Raw genomic sequence first — 19,271 nt, 5'->3', positions numbered from 1 at the left:
TATTTGCACCTAAGGATGAGTGTATGTGTAAGACAAGGACAGTGTGGGATCAATGGCCTTTAAATTAGGATAAAAGATAACCCCACATTGTATTAGAATCCGACAACGAGGAATTAGGATTTATTAAGGTCTCTCTCACCCCTCCCTTCCGCAGGCAAGAATAAAGACATTGGCAGGTTTGGAGAGTTGCTGACACTAACCCTACTGCTTATCGATGTTAAAGGTCGAGGTGATATGCAAGCATAGGTTTACAAAGATGTACACTTGCTGGAGCTCAGAGGGTTTCTGGAAAAGGGGTCAGTGAAAACATTCTTGTAACCCTACTCTTTCTGAGTTAGTGTTCCCTTCCCAAAAACCATATAAAGTATTAAGCCTGTCACACCATGTGCTGTTATGTAAGCAAACGCAGATGACAGGGGTGTGTGGGTTTGGGAGGGTGTGTTTTATTTATGGGGGCAGGTGTGTGAATAATTGGGATCCCCATAGACATCGCCTGGCCTGGAGGCCACAGTCACTAGGGCATGTGCTCTGTGTCTAAGTGTTGACTTCTGATGACTCCTAAAACGCCTTCCTGGTGAGATTGTTGCTTCTGCGTTCCTCCCATGCATTTTGTTCGCTGTGCGCTGAGGGAGTTCCCCACCTGAGTTGTTCTCTTAGTTACTCACACAGATCAGGTCCAAATGGATCTTTCTTTTTATACTTTGGTTTCTAAAAATAGACAGATGGTGGGGAGGGGGTAGCTCTAGGGAGGTATGCTAGGACACTGGCAGTTCTACTTCCTAGTTATGATGGCCCGTCTGGCCCCTGGGGGAACAGGGACTACATTCAGCCTAATTTAGGAGCTGTGAGTTGGAAGGGGGTGGTGATTACATGAAGCACAGTGTAGGCTGCTCCTGGCTTATTGGTATTCATCAGAGTCCTCATTGGGTAGGAAGACAAAGCCAGAGTTTGCAAGGGAAATCATTTCAGCTTGCCTCTTGTCAGGGGTCATTCTCTGAGCCTCCTTTTTTAAAATGTATGTTGTGTGGGGTTTTGGCTTTCTGAGTTGCATGCTCACACATGCACGTGTAAGTGTGTACACACACAAGCATAGACATGGACACAGACGCAGCATGTTTCTATAGAAGAATAATAACATTGTGTCTGCTTTACAATCCTTACATAGAGGTGGATTCTACTTCGTGAACATCATTTCCTTTTAAATAAAGCTTTACAGTCTCCAATTCCTGCATCAGTGTCACCTCAGGTGTCTGGTTAAAAGTGCCCACCACCCTAGACTTGCAGAATCAAACTGTCTGTGGGTGAGAATTTTTAACACGCTCCTCAGGCGATGTTTATGCAGACTAATATATGGGGATTGCCACCCTATTTTGCCCCCAAGACTAAACAATTGATCTTTGAACTCATAAACCCTCCCCATCCAAACCAGGCCAGTCAGTCTCAAAGTCAGAGGAAAGATGGTGAAAAGGAGGTGCTTCCATCTGGAGCATGTTTGTCCCTGGGTAACAGGAAAGTGTCTCCATTTTGATCACCGTTACTTATTTGTTTTGGAGTCGTGGTGAATGGCCTGCCCACTCGTCATGGCGGCCATTGGTGCTGGACTCCTGCAGCAGGGCTGGCTGTTTTACTGTGGGATGGATGAAGGGTGTGTAAAAAAAGAGCAGGTTTGTCAGGAGCTGAGGGTCGGCTCCTTGGTGGGGACCACACCACCTCCCTTCTGGGGGCACCTGAGGACAGTGTCTGGTGGGAGCTTATGGAGAGGAGGCAGGAAGACCTCACAGAATGGAGTCTGAGTGAAAGGACTGAGTTAGGGTATGGAGCATGGCTGCTTGCGTAAGGGGGATCATTTGAGGTGGAGGAGTGGAGATTTGCAGGTAGGCAAAAAATATCTTTTGAAGAACATGGATATTTTTGGAATGAAACTTGACAGGCAAAAAGAAGGGGGCTTTTGGAGAGAGAGAGAGTGTGTGTGTGTGTGTGTGTGTGTGTGTGTGTAGGGGGGTCTCATCTGCTTCTTCTGTTGCTAAGGAACATATAAGCTAGGGTTTAAAAATAAATGAGGAGTGGGTGGGCATATGCAGTGACTCCTGTCTTTTTAGGAACCAGAGCCCTTTACAAAAAGCCTTTAAATAACCATTTCTGGAGGCAGATTATTCATTTTGCTTGACTTTTACTTTGTTAAGTAAAATAAACTGCTTTCTATACTCCTAGATTTCCCCTCATTATCTATTCTTTGTTGGCTTTTTTTGAGAACCATTTTTCCCATGAGAATTTTTTCCTTTATTTCAGAATCTGCACCCCTAGAGCAAATAGTCTCTGTCGACTGTAAAGCTGAAGGTTTGAAAAGGCAGTGCGAGTGAGCTGGTACTTTTCTTTTAAAATTACTACTTCGTTTTTCTTTGCAAATTATGGTGCTGCAACAGATACATATGTGTAAATGACTATCTACTGTGTAGGAACTGTTTTTTTTTTAAACTGCTGTAAGAATTCCCATATAAGGCAGTACAATAAAAAAAAAAAAAGACTTCAGAAACACATAAGGGAAGGGAAGGAGAAGGTAGCTGATGTTTATTGTCTTCTATGCAACAGGCACTGGGCTAAGCCTTATTGTATATTGTCTTAATTAATCTTTGTGACAGTCCTGTGATGTGACTATGACTGTTTCCATTTTATTGAAAATGAACTTGAGGCATAGAGCTTGGGCAGGAGGCAGAATTTAAAACACAGATGACTCCAAAGGACTGTCTCTTTAGACCGCATCACGCTGCTTCCCTAAACATTTATTTTAGGTTTGAGCTCTCTCTCCATGTGTGCATATGTGTATGCATGCGTGTGTGCAGTGTGAGTTATCTTCCCCCTCATCCGTAATACACGGCAGGTCATTACATATTATTATTATTATATATTATTGCATACCTTTTTTTGGCTTGTGGCCCTTTGTCTATATAATTTAAGGGAACTCTTCTACTATCTCAGAAATATAAATGAATATAAATTCATGATTGCAAATATATCAGTTTTGCTTCTGAGAACAAAACCACCTACATGCACCTGCTATGAAGATATCCTCGTTAGAGGTTTATATGCCTTAAAAAAAAATTTACACAGGGTTGTGTAGGCGAAGCTAGGTCCAATGAAGAGCTGGCCCATCGGTACCTCTTTGGGCAGCACAGAATGAGTGATGAAGTACAATTTTGCTTGTCAGTATGTCTGGGCAGACCATTACTTATGAGATGTTGATGCCTATGATTTAGTTTCTCTGCTCATAAACCATGCTGGTAATACTAAACCTTCCTTAAAGGAAGTTTTTGGTATGAGATAGAAATAGGAGCAAGGAGTATTAAACGCTTTAGTTTGGGCAACCATGTAAAAAAATGATCTGTTATTCTTTATAGGTTGATGATTAGAATGTAGTTTTTTTGCGTGTGTTTTGTCCCACAAAGTAAGGTTGTGTTATTACAAGAAAGATATTTGAGGAGTTCGAAGCCGCGTAGGATAAAATGGATATTGGTCTTCCTTGCATTGTAATCAATAGTGTATGGGGGAACTTTTCTCCTGAATATCAGTATGTATCCTCTTTTGTAAATCCATTTTATTTTGTTTTTATCCGTGTTTTGCACATCTGTTAGATTTTTAAAGACTTTAGGATCAGATTAAGATCTTGGTTCTAATTTAATTCCTTTCTTAGTAATGACTTACATACTGACTGTTACTTCCTCAGTTAGGATACACACTGGGCAAGATTTCAATTCAACCACTGTCCGGAGTACTTATTCTGCTCTAAGTGACCTTTTAGAGGCTTGATTTTTACCTGGGAGATTGACACTATTGGGTCCTGTGGAATCCGGGGATAGGGAAGTTGAAGAGAGGTCTTTGCTGGTGTTCAATTCTGCTGTGGCAACAAACAACAGCATTGCCTCATGGGGCCAAATTCAATTAGACTAGAGCTAGCTCTTTCCAACACCGCACTTTCTAGTCTGAGGAAATGAGGGTTCCTAGTGAGAGCCCAGGCTGTCTACACCCTGTATGTTCGTCTGGCCTGGGATCTGAGAACATGTTCCCTACACAACCGCAAGGTATCCTTGAAGTTGAGTACAGTGTGAGACCAGAAGCATCTGGAAGAACTATTGCCTACACGTTGGGCTGTGACATTTGCTTTCTTCCATGGGTATGTGTTGGTAACACTGATCCTGTGGAGACTAATTATTTTTCCTGAGGTCCTGTAACTAGTTTTGGGACAGTAGTTACTGCAAATAAATGATGGCATGTGAGCTTTTCTTACAGTGGATAACTTTGAAAGAAAGGTCAGAAGTAAAATGAAATCTAAGCCATAAAACTTTTTTCATTAAAATTTAATTTGCTCAAAATGCCTATAAAAATGGGCTGATTTCTAATTGTTGGAACTGATTGAAACCTATTTCAAGGCACAACAAACAATGCAGATAATTGGAGAAATAAAAATACCAAGCTAAGTCTGTTTGCCCATAATGCTTCCAGAACTCATTGCTGGCTTGTTCACCAGGAAAACTCCTCAATTGGTATGAGCTCAAAAGCGTCCACTTGGGGTGATGGGTGGCTGGTCCTCCCCTGTTCTCACACGGCACTTTCAAATAGCTTTGTTAAGACTGAAGTGTCATTTACCGGTCTGGGACTTAGACTAGGGTTTGAACTTGGCATCTTTCTGCTAATCTCAGACAAGCTATGTAACTCCTTGGAGGCCCAGCCAATGTGTTTCTAAAATGAGATAATAGTAATACCTAACTTACAGGTTTGTTAGGAAGATTAAATGAGTTACTTTATTTAAAGGACATGGCATAGTGCCCTGCATAGAGTTAACTTGTGTACTTATTACCATTCCCCAAACTAAGTTGTTAGCTCCTTTGAAGACAGAACTTGCACCTGATCATTTGAATCGATGACTCCGATTCTTCTTGCTTGGTAGGTGTTGGATAAGTATTTATTGAATAAATACATTTCACTGGCATTTTAAAATAAATTACTACTGTTATTCATTCTTGGTTCATCTCAATTGTGAGTTTCTTTTCTACTAAAGAAACCTCTGCCTTTTTGTTATTTACACTTTGTCCAGCAGCCCAGGACTGCGTTACTGTTTACAGCTTCCTGTTTGCGTACCTGCATCAGCCATTTAGGCAGCTGTGAGGCTGGAGAGGGGTGGCAGAAACTCTTACTTAACCAGCTATTTGCAGCTTGTCAAAGAAAAGGCCTTAATTTGCCTTCTGAGTAGCACTAATTAGCTCTCCAGTTCTCTTTCTGTCTGTCTCATCCCTTTCCAAGGGGCAGCATTGATTTTCTCCTCAGGGAAATTTCTGTTGACTTTTCCTTCAGTGATTAAAATGTAAAAATGCAGAAAAAGGGCTACCCAGCATTCCTGGAGTCCTGACCATTGTCCAGCCAGCCGGAGGTCACTCCAGCCACCTCTGTTCTATGCTACTTCACTCCCTCTTTCCTTCCAGCTCATCTGATTGACTTTGGTGAAAAAGTTATTTTAGGAAGAATGCATTAGTCCGCTTAGTGACTCTAAGCTTTTGCTTTGTTTTTAACCCACTTAATAAAATCTTCAGAAAAGCACCAGCTACTTTTTATTCATGTACCATACAGAGCACTTGAAGAATGGCTCACGAGTGTCCTGACACCCATAGTGTTTAGGGAGAGGAGGGATGAGCACTGCTTGGGTTACTTTAGAGAAAATTAAATCATCTTGTGTGTGCATATTAGCTGAAGGAGGGGGCTGTGATTGGGTAGAGGTGGGAAGAAAGATCTTTGCATATGAATGTTAATGTTCTTTCCTTCCAGCCCTGAGTTTTGTGAGCCTTTGAAATAAAGTAAACAGCATTTTTTTTTTTTTTAAGGGCAACAGCTTTCTAACAGGGGCTTCTGTCGTTCTTGCATCCAACCTGAGTTTTGCTGAAATGGAAATTTGCCTTTAGATTTCCAGACTCATAAATAATGTTCTGATAAAAGAACCAATTCTGGTTTAAGCTGTAATATTTATAGCCTGGCTTTTGTTAGATGTTGGGAACAACATTCAAAACAGTAATATTTAAACCACAATTAAATTTCATTTTTCTTAACTTTCAATTACTTGAGAGGTAGAGGAGAGTACTGGTGAAGAGCCCTGCTACCTGGGTCCAAAGCTCCACCTCTGCCTGCTGTGTGCCTGCACAAGTTACTTAACCTCTCTGAGTCTTAATTTCCCTATCTACAAAATGGTAGTGATAGTAGTACTCATCCTGTAGAATTATTTGACATTTAAATGAGTCACAAAGTACATGCTATATGTGTGTTTGTTAAAGTGGTATTATCTAGACTTAAGTCCAGCTAAGGAACAGATTTGTATATTATTCTTCAAAATACAGAACATCATCAAATGTCAGCAGCTGGTGATAAAATTATTCAGGTAATATGAAAATGAGATAGACATAGACTTGAGAAATTTAACTGACAGGTTTTGGCATTCTTTAAGGTATAGAATATGTACTTTTTCTTTCGTAACTTATTAAAACACAATTCATTGTTACTAGGGGATGAGAAGGGGAGAAAGCTGCTTCTTAGTGCTTTGGAAATTGGAGCAGACAGAAGGCAGAGGTCGGAGGAGAGAGGCACAGTCAGTGTGCAGAGGAATCAGGTAGCAGCAATCCAGACTCCCAGCTGGTCATCTGAGAGCAGGAAGCCAGCCGTGGAGGGGTGGGTGAGAGGGGTCTCAGAGCTTCACAGTGTCAGGAATGGATAAGCTGATAAAGACCGGGGTACTAGAAATAGAATTGTCCCCTGTGATTCCAGGACAGAGGTTATTTCTCTTCTGGCCTGTCTTGATGATGTCTGCTTTGTACATACAGACAATGGCCGGCTGGCATGCCCTGGCAATCACAGAAAGAAGCTTTGCAGATGCTACCTGCCCTGGATTATTTCAGAAATGGAAGGTGCAGTCTTCTGGGATGTTCCATCAGTTATTTGAACCAGGCCAAACAGCAGAATATATTTTAAAAGATGTAGATGGTTATTAAATATTTGTTGGACAAATAAAACTGCTCAGGACTGTGAAATAAATGTTGAGGAGGTGAATTCATTTTTTTTCCCCTAAAAAAGGCAAAGATAAGACAGTTGGACTGCTTTTGTGTATCATGTAGTCTTTCAGGAAATAGCCAGAAAATAGATTCCTTGAAAGGACCAAAGTACATTTTAAAAATGTGTCATTCCTTTGTACATGAGAAAGATGTCAGGCTTGTAAGGAAAAATACATTTTTGCTTTTTTTAAAAAAAAACTTGAAAGCAATTTGTTGAAAGATAAAAAGAGCTTTACATAAGCTTATGTGGAAGCGGTCGGAAAGGGTTCCATGTATCATTTAGAGACAAACTTCTGGAACATTCCTCAGGCTGAAAGGCCTCAGATCTCATCATTGTCCTTATGGATGTGTCAGAGTTTGAGACAATCTCTTTCAGACTGAAAGCATTCTCTTTAAGAGTTTTGAAGGAAGAGCCTGTAATCCCAGCACTTTGGGAGGCTGAGGCAGGCAGATCACAAGGTCAGGAGATCAAGACCATCCTGGCCAACATGGTAGAACCCCGTCTTTACTAAAATACAAGAAAAATTAGCTGGGTGTGGTGGTGCACGCTTGTAGTCCCAGCTACTTGGGAGGCTGAGGCAGGGGAATTGCTTGAACCCGGGAGGCGAAGGTTGCAGTGAGCCGAGATCAAGCCACTGCACTCCAGCCTGAGTGACAGAGTGAGACTCTGTCTAAAAAAAAAAAAAAAAAAAAAAAAAAAAGTTTCTCCCTTTTAAATTGGCCCCCTCTCAATGCAAAGACTAAGGTGTGGCATGTTTCTTTTCCTCTGCAATTGAAGCACCGTCCTCAGTGTCTGAAGTTACACAGGAAGCTGCCAAGCATGGGCTTCCCTGACAGCGCACAACCTCGGGGCTGCTTGGTTTTCATGGCTGTCTTCATTAGCTTGGGCTGCTGTAACAAAGTCCCATAGACTGGGCGGCTTCTAAACAACAGACATTTCTTTCTCATCATTCTGGAGGTTGGAAGTCTGAGATCAGGGCACCAACATGGTCAGGTTCTGGGGAGGACCCTCTTTGGGGCTGCAGACAGCTCTCTTCTCATGGTGTACTCACAGGGTAGAGGTAGTGAGGCTCCTGGGGGTCTCTTTCTAGAGGGGCACTCATCCCATTCATTAGCGCCCCACCCTTGTGACTGAATCACCCCCAGTGGCCCCACCTTCTAGAACCATCACATTGGGGGTGATAATTTCAACATGTGACTTTTGGGAGGACATAAACACCAGCCCACCCTGCCTTTTCTCACAATATTCCAGGAAGCCACAGACATCACTCCTCTTGTCCTTCCCAGTGGCCTCTGAAGGCCATTCCCAGAGGCAGCAAAGGCAATCCATGCACTTCCAAGCTTTTTGTAAGTGCAGCTCAGAGAAGGAAAAAGCTTTTCTTGGTTCAAATACTGACCGCAATGATTAACTTACCTCCCTACCTATGAATATTAATCATTATAAGTTACTGATTTTGCCAAATGCTTACACTGTGTCAAGAGCTGCTAAATATTTTACATTTGGGATTTCACTGGACCGTCAATTAAGTAGGGACTATTATTATTTCCATTTTACAGAGAAGGACATTGAGGCTTAGAGTTTAAGCAGCTTGCCTGCAAGTCACATAGCTGAGTGGCAGAGTTAAGATCTGTGCCCATATTTGCATATTGCTTATTACTTCCCTATTGCAGCTTTTCTTGTCCTCTTTTCACCCTTTCCCATTACCCTCTCTGTGTGCAAATAGCCATATTTTCACAATCTAGTGGTTTATTAGACCAAACTCTCTTGAGGGAGAGAGACCCATGTGTTTCGTCTTCATGGGCCCAGCCAGACCTCACACAAGACATAGAGAAAGGCCTTGACAAAGGTTGATTGGCTGAGTGGATGAACATTCTTTTTATGTCTAAGCATAAAACTTAGCTCTGTGAATAATCATGTGCTACTGTCAGTTGTAGGGAGGCCAAGATTGAGCTTTCCATGGTGTTTTTTTGTAAAAACTATATGAATTTTCCATTGCACAAGACGGGGGAATAAATCCAGTTTCCTGGGGCCAAGAAATGATTGCAGGGATGATAGACTGGTACTGCTCCTTTTAAATTCTACAGTACAAGACCTTGTGATTTGTTGTAATCACAGTGGAACTTGAAGGGAGGTGATGGTACCATGGATTGGGGTCCAGTGAAGAAGCTAGGGTTAACTTATGTGCACTTTACATGTCTGAAATGGCATAGTCAGCCCCATTTGATTTTTACAAAAGATATTCTTAGAAGAGTCTGGTCTTTTACCTTTAGCTCGAGGACCTGTTTGAGCTGCAAGTCTTTGCAATATGAGTTTTTCCATAACAACATCCTTCAGAATTCGTCAGTATGTTCATGAGTGCAGTTAGAGACACCTAGAAAGTTCCAAAGGAACATTTTGAAAACCTGAGTCATTCTTTCTCATTTGAAGAAAACTTTCAGAATTTCTTAGGAAAATAAACCTCTACTTCAAAAATAAATGCCCAAGCTATTTAAAGATTAAAACAGAAGCTTTCTATGAGCCAGCGTGGAATTACTTATAACAAAGTCTAAGGGATTTTTTTTAAAGACAAATTTCTGGAGATTTCTTAAACTGTTATACTGACTAAATTTAGGTACTTAATAATAATAAAAATGTGTGTGGTGCTTTCACAGCTTACCATTTATAAACTCCTTTCACATAATTAATCTAACTTTACTCACAAAACAATCTTAGACAATCCCGTATTGTTTTCATAACCATTGTACATTTAAGGAAACAGTCACAGTAGCTAAGCGACTTTCCCAGGGCCACGTGCCATAAGGGACATTGCCAGGTTCAGGCTGGTTTTCAGATCTGAAGTCTCATACTCTTTTCACTGCAGGATGCTGTTTCCACACCTGAATCTATGGAAAAATAGCACCATTTCCCTCTCATTAATTTTACTTACTTGAATTAATCTCACTGGTTAATCACAATGGACAAAGTTGGAATCACTAGCTGGCATTCTAAATCCATATTGCATTGACAATGAGGATGACCTCATTGCCATTGTCATTACCCTTCCTGTACACATGAAAACATGAAACTACAAGTGTGATGGTATATGTTTAACACTCCTCTTACTGGGGAAAAATAAAAAAAAAACAGGTAGAGATAGAGTCAGCCTCTTTCTTTGCATTAGTTGCTAAGCAGCAGCCATTTCATTGTAAAGGAGACCCAGTTCAAGTAATGGCATAGGTATTCCAAGAATAGTATTTCATTTTTATAGCAATTGCATTTCAGGTCTCCAGAAAGCATATGCTTCTGTGGCTCAGTGATTTTTAGGGGAAGAAATAGCCACCTCAACATATTTGTTGAACATATGGAGAAAATTCAGTATAGCTGATTACCTAATAACCAGACTTCCGTGAGCCGCACGCGGTTCACAGGGGCAGCAGGTTCAGGCTACCTGCAGTTTGAAGGATTTGGAAGTCTCCAGAAAATACTGCTGACAAACAGGTACATTTTGAGGCTGTATTTGACATTCACCGATACCATCTCAATGAAATACTCTGGGTAATTTAGAATTCTAAGGGTATTGAAATAACATGGTATAGAACAAAATTTTGTTGTTGCAGCCAAGGGGTTGGATGGTGCCAAGATTTCATTGTATTGAGCTTTTGCTGGCAGCTGAAAGCTCTTCAAAATGAAGATAGAAAATACGGTACAAGATAAGCATAATTCATGGAGCTCAGTTTATCAGAAGGATCTGAGTGCAGAGGAGGACGTATACTTAATGTCCCAATGGGTATGTGTGTGAAGGGGCGATGTCAATATACAAAGCTGTCAGGTGCTATATTTTTTGATTGCACTATCACTATTAATTTTGAAGGTGGATTGATCCATGTATGGAAGCCTTGAAGCCCTTGGCCCTGCCTTTTAAGGCATTTCTGCCATCTCTGTTGTAATTTGCCAAACTATTGTGAAACTTATGTGTATCTATACAAATGTATTTTCTTCAGAGAATTGCTTCATGGAGTTGTTAAGGGAGCAAACTTTGTTGTTTTCTAAGAGTGTGCTGCCTAATACTGCTCCTCACCATCCCCCTCCTCAAGATATTTGAGAGAAAATGCCCCTTTCCAGGAGCAGCTGGGATGCTGGGAAGCTTGTCTTTAATTTCCAGTAAGTTGCCCTTCCATTTAAGGCAAAATACCTCTTCCAGGAACTAAAAGTCAGACTCAGAAGTAATACATGGATGAATTCACAAATGGTGAATGGTTATTCCCATTGTGGTGCTGGGTTCATTAGTATGGTTGGTTTTAGCATCTCTCGAACAATTAATGCCTCTCATATATGTTTCATCATGCACTTTTACAATGACTCAAAACAGCTTTAGCAAAAGCACTTGTGTTATACGAACCCAATATATAGATGGTGAAATCAAGACAAGAAAGGCTGGGGAGGAGAGATCTAAAACATTGACTTCCCGGCCTGGCATAAAACCCATAGAAATGCAAGATCCTAAGTGTCTCTCAGAAAAAGCATATCTGGGAGGTGCTGAGTGATATACCTTCAACATTAATATGAGGTCCTACTTGCCAAGAACTGTGAAGTGCTTTACATATGTGGTTTCAGTTAATTCTTATCACAACTTTATAAGGTAGATGCTTTTACTATCCACAGCTTTACAGAAAAGGAAACTGAGGCACAGGATAATGAAGTAATATGTCAGGGCCTCACCACCAGCCAACGGTGGAGCCAGGGTTTGAATTCCAGAACCCCCTGTCTAGTGCACTTAAGCATTATTCTGTGCTATGTTCCTATATGCATCCAAAACCCTGTTTTTCCTTTTAGGAATGACCTCTGTCCTCTTGTGTGTAGCCTTGGGGGGCTGTACATCAAGGTGCCTGGCTCTCCACCATGGTAACCAATGAGGCCTTTGGAAGCTGTTGTAGGGGGCTTCCTCTCACCACCCTGATAGCATCTTGGGGCAAGTGTATGACTTGAGCTTGGACGACCAGACTCTCTTGGACTTGGACTCAAAGGATTGTCAAAGGGATTGCCAATTTGTTCATATCCACTGGCAGTGCCCTGGTAGGACAATTCCTGCTGCTCTGGTTCCTGTCTTTATTCCAAGCATAGGTTGTGATATGGTTTGGCTTTGTGTCCCCACCCAAATCTCATCTTGAATTGTACTCTCATAATTCCCATGTGTTGTGGGAGGGACCCAGTGGGAGGTAATTGAAGTATGAGGATGCGTCTTTCCCTTGATGATCTCATGATAGTGAATAAGTCTCATGAGATCTGATGGTTTTATCAGGGTGAGTTTCCCTGCACAAGCTGTCTCTTTGCCTGCTGCCATCCACGTAAGACGTGATTTGTTCCTCCTTGACTTCACCATGATTGTGAGGTCTCCCCAGCCATGGGGAACTGTAAGTCTAATAAACCTCTTTCTTCTGTAAATTGCCCAGTCTCGGGTATGTCTTTACCAGCAGCATGAAAACAGGCTAATACAGTAAATTGGTACCAGGAGTGGGGTGCTGCTGAAAAGATACCTGAAAATGTGGAAGTGACTTTGGAACTGGGTAACAGGCAGAGGTTGAAACAGTTTGGAGGGCTCAGAGAAGACAGGAAAATGTGGGAAAGTTTGGAACTTCCTAGAGACTTGTTGAATGGCTTTGACAAAAATGCTGATAGTGGCATGAACAATAAGATCCAGGCTGAGGTGGAGATGAGGAACTTGTTGGAAACTGGAGCAAAGGTGACTCTTGCTATGTTTTAGCAAAGACTGGTGGCATTTTGCCCCTGCCCTAGAGATTTGTGGAACTTTGAACTTGAGAGAGATGATTTGTGGTATCTGGTAAAATAAATTTGTAAGCAGCAAAGCAATCAAGAGATAACTTGGATGCTGTTAAAGGCATTCAGTTTTATAAGGGAAGCTGAGCATAAAAGTTCAGAAAATTTGCAGCCTGACAATGCAATGGAAAAGAAAATCCCATTATTCAAGCTGGCTGCAGAAATTTGCATAAGTAATGAAAAGCTGAATGTTAATCACCAAGACAATGGGGAAAATGTCTCCAGGGCATGTCAGAGGTCTTTATGGCTGTCCCTCCTATCACAGGCCCAGAGGCCTAGGAGGAAAAAATGGTTTCATGGGCTGAGCCCAGGGACCTCTTGCTCTGTGCAGACTATGGACTTGGTGTCTTGTGCCCCAGCCACTCCAGCCAGAGCTAAAAGGGGCCAAGGTATAGCTTGAGCTATTGCTTCAGAGGGTTCAAGCCTTAATCCTTGGAAACTTCCACATGGTGTTGAGCCTGCAGGTACATGGAAGTCAAGCATCAAAGTTTGGGAACCTCCACCTTGATTTCAGAGGATGTACGGGAAATGCCTGGATGCCCAGGCAGAAGTTCACTACAGGGGCAGGGCCCTCATGGAGAACCTCTGCTAGGGCAGTGCAGAAGGGAAATGTGAGGTTAGAGCCCCCACACAGAGTCCCTCCTGGGGCACCACCTATTGCAGCTGTGAGAAGAGGGCCACCGTCCTTCAGACCCCAGAATGGTAGTTCCACCGACAGCTTGCACTGTGCACCTGGAAAAGCCACAGACACTCAACGCCAGCCTGTGGAAGCAGCCAGGAGAGGGGCTATACCCTGCGAAGCCACAAGGGTGGAGCTGCCCAAGACCATGGGAACCCATCTCTTGTATCAGCATGACCTGAATTTGAGACATGGAGTCAAAGGTGATCATTTTAAGCTTTAAGATTTGACTGCCCAGTTGAATTTCAGACTTGCATGGGGCCTGTTGCCCCTCTGTTTTGGCCAGTCTCTCCCATTTGGAATGGCTGTATTTACCCAATGTTTGTATCCCCATTGTACCTAAGAAGTAACTAGCTTACTTTGGATTTTACAGGCTCATAGGCAGAAGGGACTTGCTTTGTCTCAGGTGAGACTTTGGACTGTGGACTTTTGAGTTAATGCTGAAATGAGTTCGGACTTTGGAGGGACTCTTGGGAAGGCACAGTTGGTTTTGAAATGTGAGGACATGAGATTTGGCAGGGGCCAGTGGTGGAATGATATGGTTTGGCTCTGTGTCCCCACCCAGGTCTCATCTTGAATTGTACTCCCATAACTCCCACATGTTGTGGAATGAGCCCAATGGGAGGTAATTGAATTATGGGACGGGTCTTTCCTATGCTGTTCTCATAATAGTAAATAAGTCTCATGAGATCTGATGGTTTTATAAGGGGGAGTTTTCCACACAAGCTCTCTCTTTGCCTGCTACCATCCACGTAAGTTGTGACTAGTTCCTCCTTGCCTTCTGCCACGATTGTGAGGCCTCCCCAACCACGTGGAACGTAAGTCCAGTAAACCTGTTTTTCTTCCCAGTCCTGGGTATGTTTTATCAGCAGCATGAAAACGGACTAATACAGGTCATCAGTCTTTCTATTCATTGTGAACTATCCAACATCTTCCCGATAAAATTCCTTTTCGTTTAAGTTAACTAGGTGGTTTAAAAAAAGTCTAACTGATAAAATATCATTGGCGAATGGCCCACCAGCCTCTGCTTGTGAATGTCCTTAGTGCCAGAGAGCTCTTGGATACATTAGGGGCATAGTTACACCATTGGTCAGTTCTAATTGTTAGAGAGTTTTTGTTATAGGAAAAATGAATATATTATCATTTAGTGAATACTTAATATGTGTTAGGAACTTTCTTGCCTCCTTTTTGTCATTTTCTTGTTTAATTCTCACAACAACTCTGAGTAGTTATCACTATTGTACAGCTGAGAAAACTGTGTCTCACACAGGGGAAATAATTTAAGTCAAAGGGCTATAATTGATGGAGTCAATTAATTGGATTCAGACTCAGTTCTAAGTCACCCAAAGCCCCTATCTTTTCCCATTACATTCTGCTGTCTTCATGTTGAGTCTGAAACTCACTCCTTAATTTTTTTACCTACTTAATATTACACTGTACTTCTGGAGGACATTCAGGATAATACCCTTTCCTTTTCTGTATAACAGGTCTTCGAATATTTGAAGTCAAATATCACATGCCTCTTCAGCTCTTGTTTCTTTAGACTGCACCATCTCCACTTTCATTCTATCCCTTATCCAAAAGTGGTTTTCAATCAACTTCACTTTTCTGGCTCTTTCTAATTTGACAGCATACTGGGTTATCCATGGCTTTCTTCATAAAAATGCAGCACTAACCTAAAAATGTGGTCCAACCAAGGTCACCATTAGCACATATGGTGCCTTTGTTCAAATTAGAAACAGGTTTCAAGTCTGGGATGCATGAATTTACAAAAATTCTCTTGCACTCCAGAGCACAGTCAGCTCCAGCTAGGACCTCTCCTGTGGTGGGGGGCACTGAGGCTGGGTTTCTGTCCCCATCTGCTCCTCCTTTGGATTCTCTGGTGCAGGATACACCTACATACCATAGGCATAGCTTTGGGGACTTCATTAGCTTGCTGTGGCTGTTGGTTGTGGATATGGATTAGTATGGGTGTGGACCAATTGCTGTGAAACTCATTCCAAAAGTTGAATATCCAGACTGCCAGTTTAACAAATTGCTGATAATATTTCCAAAGTTTTGCTTAGGTTGCAGCCATTTCACTTAAGACTGGCCATTTTAGCTTGGCTAAATGTTTACTTGGCTTGTTTCCTACTTATTTCAGATGCCACGCCCTTCTAGAATGTTCCACATCCATCCCTTCCTCTGTCCATCCATCTGTCCCTCCTTCCCTCTCTCTCTCATTTTTCCTAAATAAGAAGGGGCAAGCTCTCTCTTAAGTTCTATTTACTATTATCTCTATTTTTCAGACTTATGCCTGCATCGTCCTCCTTTTGACCCTGCTGCTAGTGGAGAAATGCCTGTGACCAACTCTTCCAAAAAATGGCTTAAGCTATCTGAGAGGTTTTGGCGAACTTTCTTTCAGTGAGTTGACACAGAGCCAATGAAGAAATCCATGTGGACTTTGGCTAAAACTATATTTGGTGGCCAAGAAAATTACTTATCTTATCCAGAGGACAGCATTTTACTATTTTAAGTACAAAGGCTATGCCGTTCAATACAGTGGGCACTAATCCCGTGGACCTACCAAAACTAATTAAGTAAACTAAATTTGAAATCCGGTTCCTTCTTTACACTAATCACACATTGAGTAAATAAGGGCCATATGTAGCTAGTAGCTGCCGTGCTGGACAGCACAGATACAGAACATTTTCATCATTGTGGAAAGTTCTATTAAACAGCACAGTGTTGTGGGATTAGGGTCAAGATACTAATTTATCAAAATTACAGAAGCCTCTAGATAGCCGTCCTTGAATGATAACCTTGAATGATGAAGTTCTTGAATTACAAAGTCTAGTTTCCCAAGTTAAGAAGTTGTACTTTCAGGGTGTAACTAGGAAGGAGAGAGAACTGTAGACAGGAAATGTGGGGAGAGTCCTCTTTGGTGTTCCGCATCATCCTGCCTGTCCTATGTTCCTCTCCTCACCACAGTGGTGACTGAGGATAAAGGTAAAGACAGAGAGTTTGTCTTCTCTTTCCTTGGCAAACTGCATCTTCCTCTGCTTTGCCAGACATATTGAGCATTAGATGTAAGAGAATGTGTTCTATAGCTTTTGGGTGGCCTAGCTGTTTTGCCATCTAAAATAGTTCAGCTTGTGGTGGCTGCACTTGGAGGTAGAATAAAGGTTACGGGAAGAGCATTATTGCTTCTACAGCAATTAATTCCTAAAATTTGGGTAAGAGGATCATTCAAGATGAAGGATATGAACTTAGAATGTGGATGTGTAGCTTCAGGTTATGTCTGTGTCACAGAAATTGTTTCTTATGCTCTTATTCTTATATTATTCTTAACATCAGTTCCCATCATGTTCAATAAATATTTATTGTAAATTCACTAGGGAGGCATAGAATTAAATGCATGGACTTATACTTTTACTGTGGCTCCCCTGATTCCTAGGGGAGAGACCTTAGGAAGCTGTGAAAAGAGCTTCAAGGACAGAGCAAAAGCCCCAGGAGAATCTGTGTGTGTTTGTGTGGATTCTATCTGGTGCTTTGAACTGCCAATATTGCACACAAGGGTGTTCTAAAAATAACTCAAGTAATGTGCATTCTCTGCTGAAGGGAGTGAGATAATTCATGAGGATGATGAGAAATGAAAAAGGAGAGAAGCTTTAGAAGATGAGAAATGAAATACATGCATCTCAGTGGTCTCTGAGGCTCTTCCACGCACCGAGTGCTTTCTTTCAAGTCTTGGTATTGAAAGCTGGGAAAAAGTACTTAAAAAAAAGCATCACTGGGAGAACATTGGGGTTTTCTCACCTGTTTTATAGCATGAGGAATCCTCTCGATAAAAACTTACCTATGTTGTAAGAATAGATATGGAATACTAATTTGTTATATGTGCAAAACACTATTTCAAGCACTTGGTGAAGAATCCAAAATTGAATAATAAATGATTTTTACCTTAAAGTTGTTTCAAGTTGCTTATAACTTATTGGAGAAAGAAATAAAAAAAATAGCCCACTATGTGCCAAATACTATGTGAAGTGCTAGAAATAAAAGAGAAATAAGAGTCTCTGTTATCAAGAATTTATGGCTTGGTGATAGAGAGAAGCAAGACATTGACCTGTCTACAGGGTGATCAATACAAAGAGAGCGGGCAGTCAGCGGGCAGGATAGGGGAGCCCTGAGAGAGGGCACTTATGTCTGAGTGGAGAGTGGAGGATCTGCAGCAAGTGATGGTTAAATGTGCCTTGAAGGAGGAAGAGAAGATAACCAGGTGGAGAGAGGAATTAAAGGACTTGTTCATGTCATTGATTGAATGGAGAAAACATACTCAGGGTTCTAAATGGCAAACTAGAAACAGAATTTTAGAACACAGTCCATTTGCTTCTAATCTCTCCTGAAAAGCTCTCAAAGTAGATCATTTGAATATTTGAAGGAATGAAAGGCTTTAACAGGTTCCACTAACCTAGAATTCCACACATAAGTGAGCTTTACTAGAAGTTATATCTATTCCGTGCTTCTTAGACATCAGCAGCTTGAACAAAGGTAAAGCAGCGGGCATAGCATGATGCGCATGATTGTATCTGGATCTGGGTGATAGGAACACAAAAGTGGGAGAGGTTAGTTCTGTTTGGGAGAAGTTTTCTCGGAGCACTGACTTTAAAGAGTTGGTAGGATTTCAATAGGAGGAGATGGGGACACAAGGAGGGAGAGTATGGAAAGCGTTCCAGGCAGCAGGAATTGCATGAGAAAGGATACAGTGGTAGAAATGTATGACGTATTTGTGCAGCAGTGTGAATGGTGATGAAGTAGTTTGGGTTGAGCATAAGGATAGAGTGGAAGATAAGGCAGGGAAGGTTAGTTAAATGCTCATTATGGAGGACTTTGAATGCCATCAGAAGAATTTGGATTTTGTAGTTAATAGGAAGCCATTGGAGACTTTTGAGCCTATAAGTGATGCTCCATACTCAGCTGTGGGGAGGTCCTTGTTCTCTCTGAAGCCATTGCTGGTTACCCTGCATCCAGAGTCGCTGTTATAGCTGCAGGTCATTCCTGTGCAAGTGACACCTCCACCCTGCCGTGCCTCCAGACACTCCAGTATGGACAATAACTTTTCTTTCTCCTCTAGCACATGAAGAAGGAAGGGGGACCCCTGTTCTGTCTGCAGGGGCCATGGTGGCTGAGAACCAGGCTTTTCTCATGCCTTAGGAATAATAGGAAGTAGGGTGAGTTTCTAGTCTCAGATGAGACTAGAAATCTAGTCTCCAGCTTTGGGAAAGATTGAGTAAGGAGAATTTGAGATGTCCACAGAGTTTGAACGTGAAACTCATTTTTACATAAAGGAATATAACGGATGGTGTTTAGATTTGATGCCATTCATTATTACTTTAGCAAAATAACATTGTCCTAAGTTCTATACAGGTAAATACACAGAAAATTCTGGAACGTGGCTTGCCTCTGAGCTAGGCACTTTCCCTCTAAACTGTTTGGATAAACTCGCCTGCCCCCGCCGCCCCCTTCCCCCTGCCAGATCACATCACTGGACTTTAAAAAACAAAAATGAAGTGGATAGGTTTTTTCCCCCAGATTCCAATACCTAGAAATCATTGAACAAATTAATAGGAGAAATGTGTGTTCTGAATTTATTAGAAAATAGTAGTCAAGCAGCTTAAACATTGTTCACTGTCAGAGGGCTGTGTTACTGTCT

At 41.7% G+C, this 19,271-nt stretch overlaps 1 protein-coding gene across 5 annotated transcripts in view; it reads left to right on the top strand.

The window, feature by feature from the left end:
* DGKI (diacylglycerol kinase iota) overlaps window positions 1-19,271 on the top strand; it is a 479,960-nt gene that overhangs the window by 10,371 nt on the left and 450,318 nt on the right. The gene's annotated exons all lie outside the window — the stretch shown is intronic.

Source organism: Pan paniscus, chromosome 6, assembly GCF_029289425.2.
Source record: "Pan paniscus chromosome 6, NHGRI_mPanPan1-v2.0_pri, whole genome shotgun sequence".
NCBI classification, from domain to species: domain Eukaryota; kingdom Metazoa; phylum Chordata; class Mammalia; order Primates; family Hominidae; genus Pan; species Pan paniscus.
Note: the sequence above shows the minus strand (reverse complement) of the source record. Positions and strands in the feature narration are given on the sequence as shown.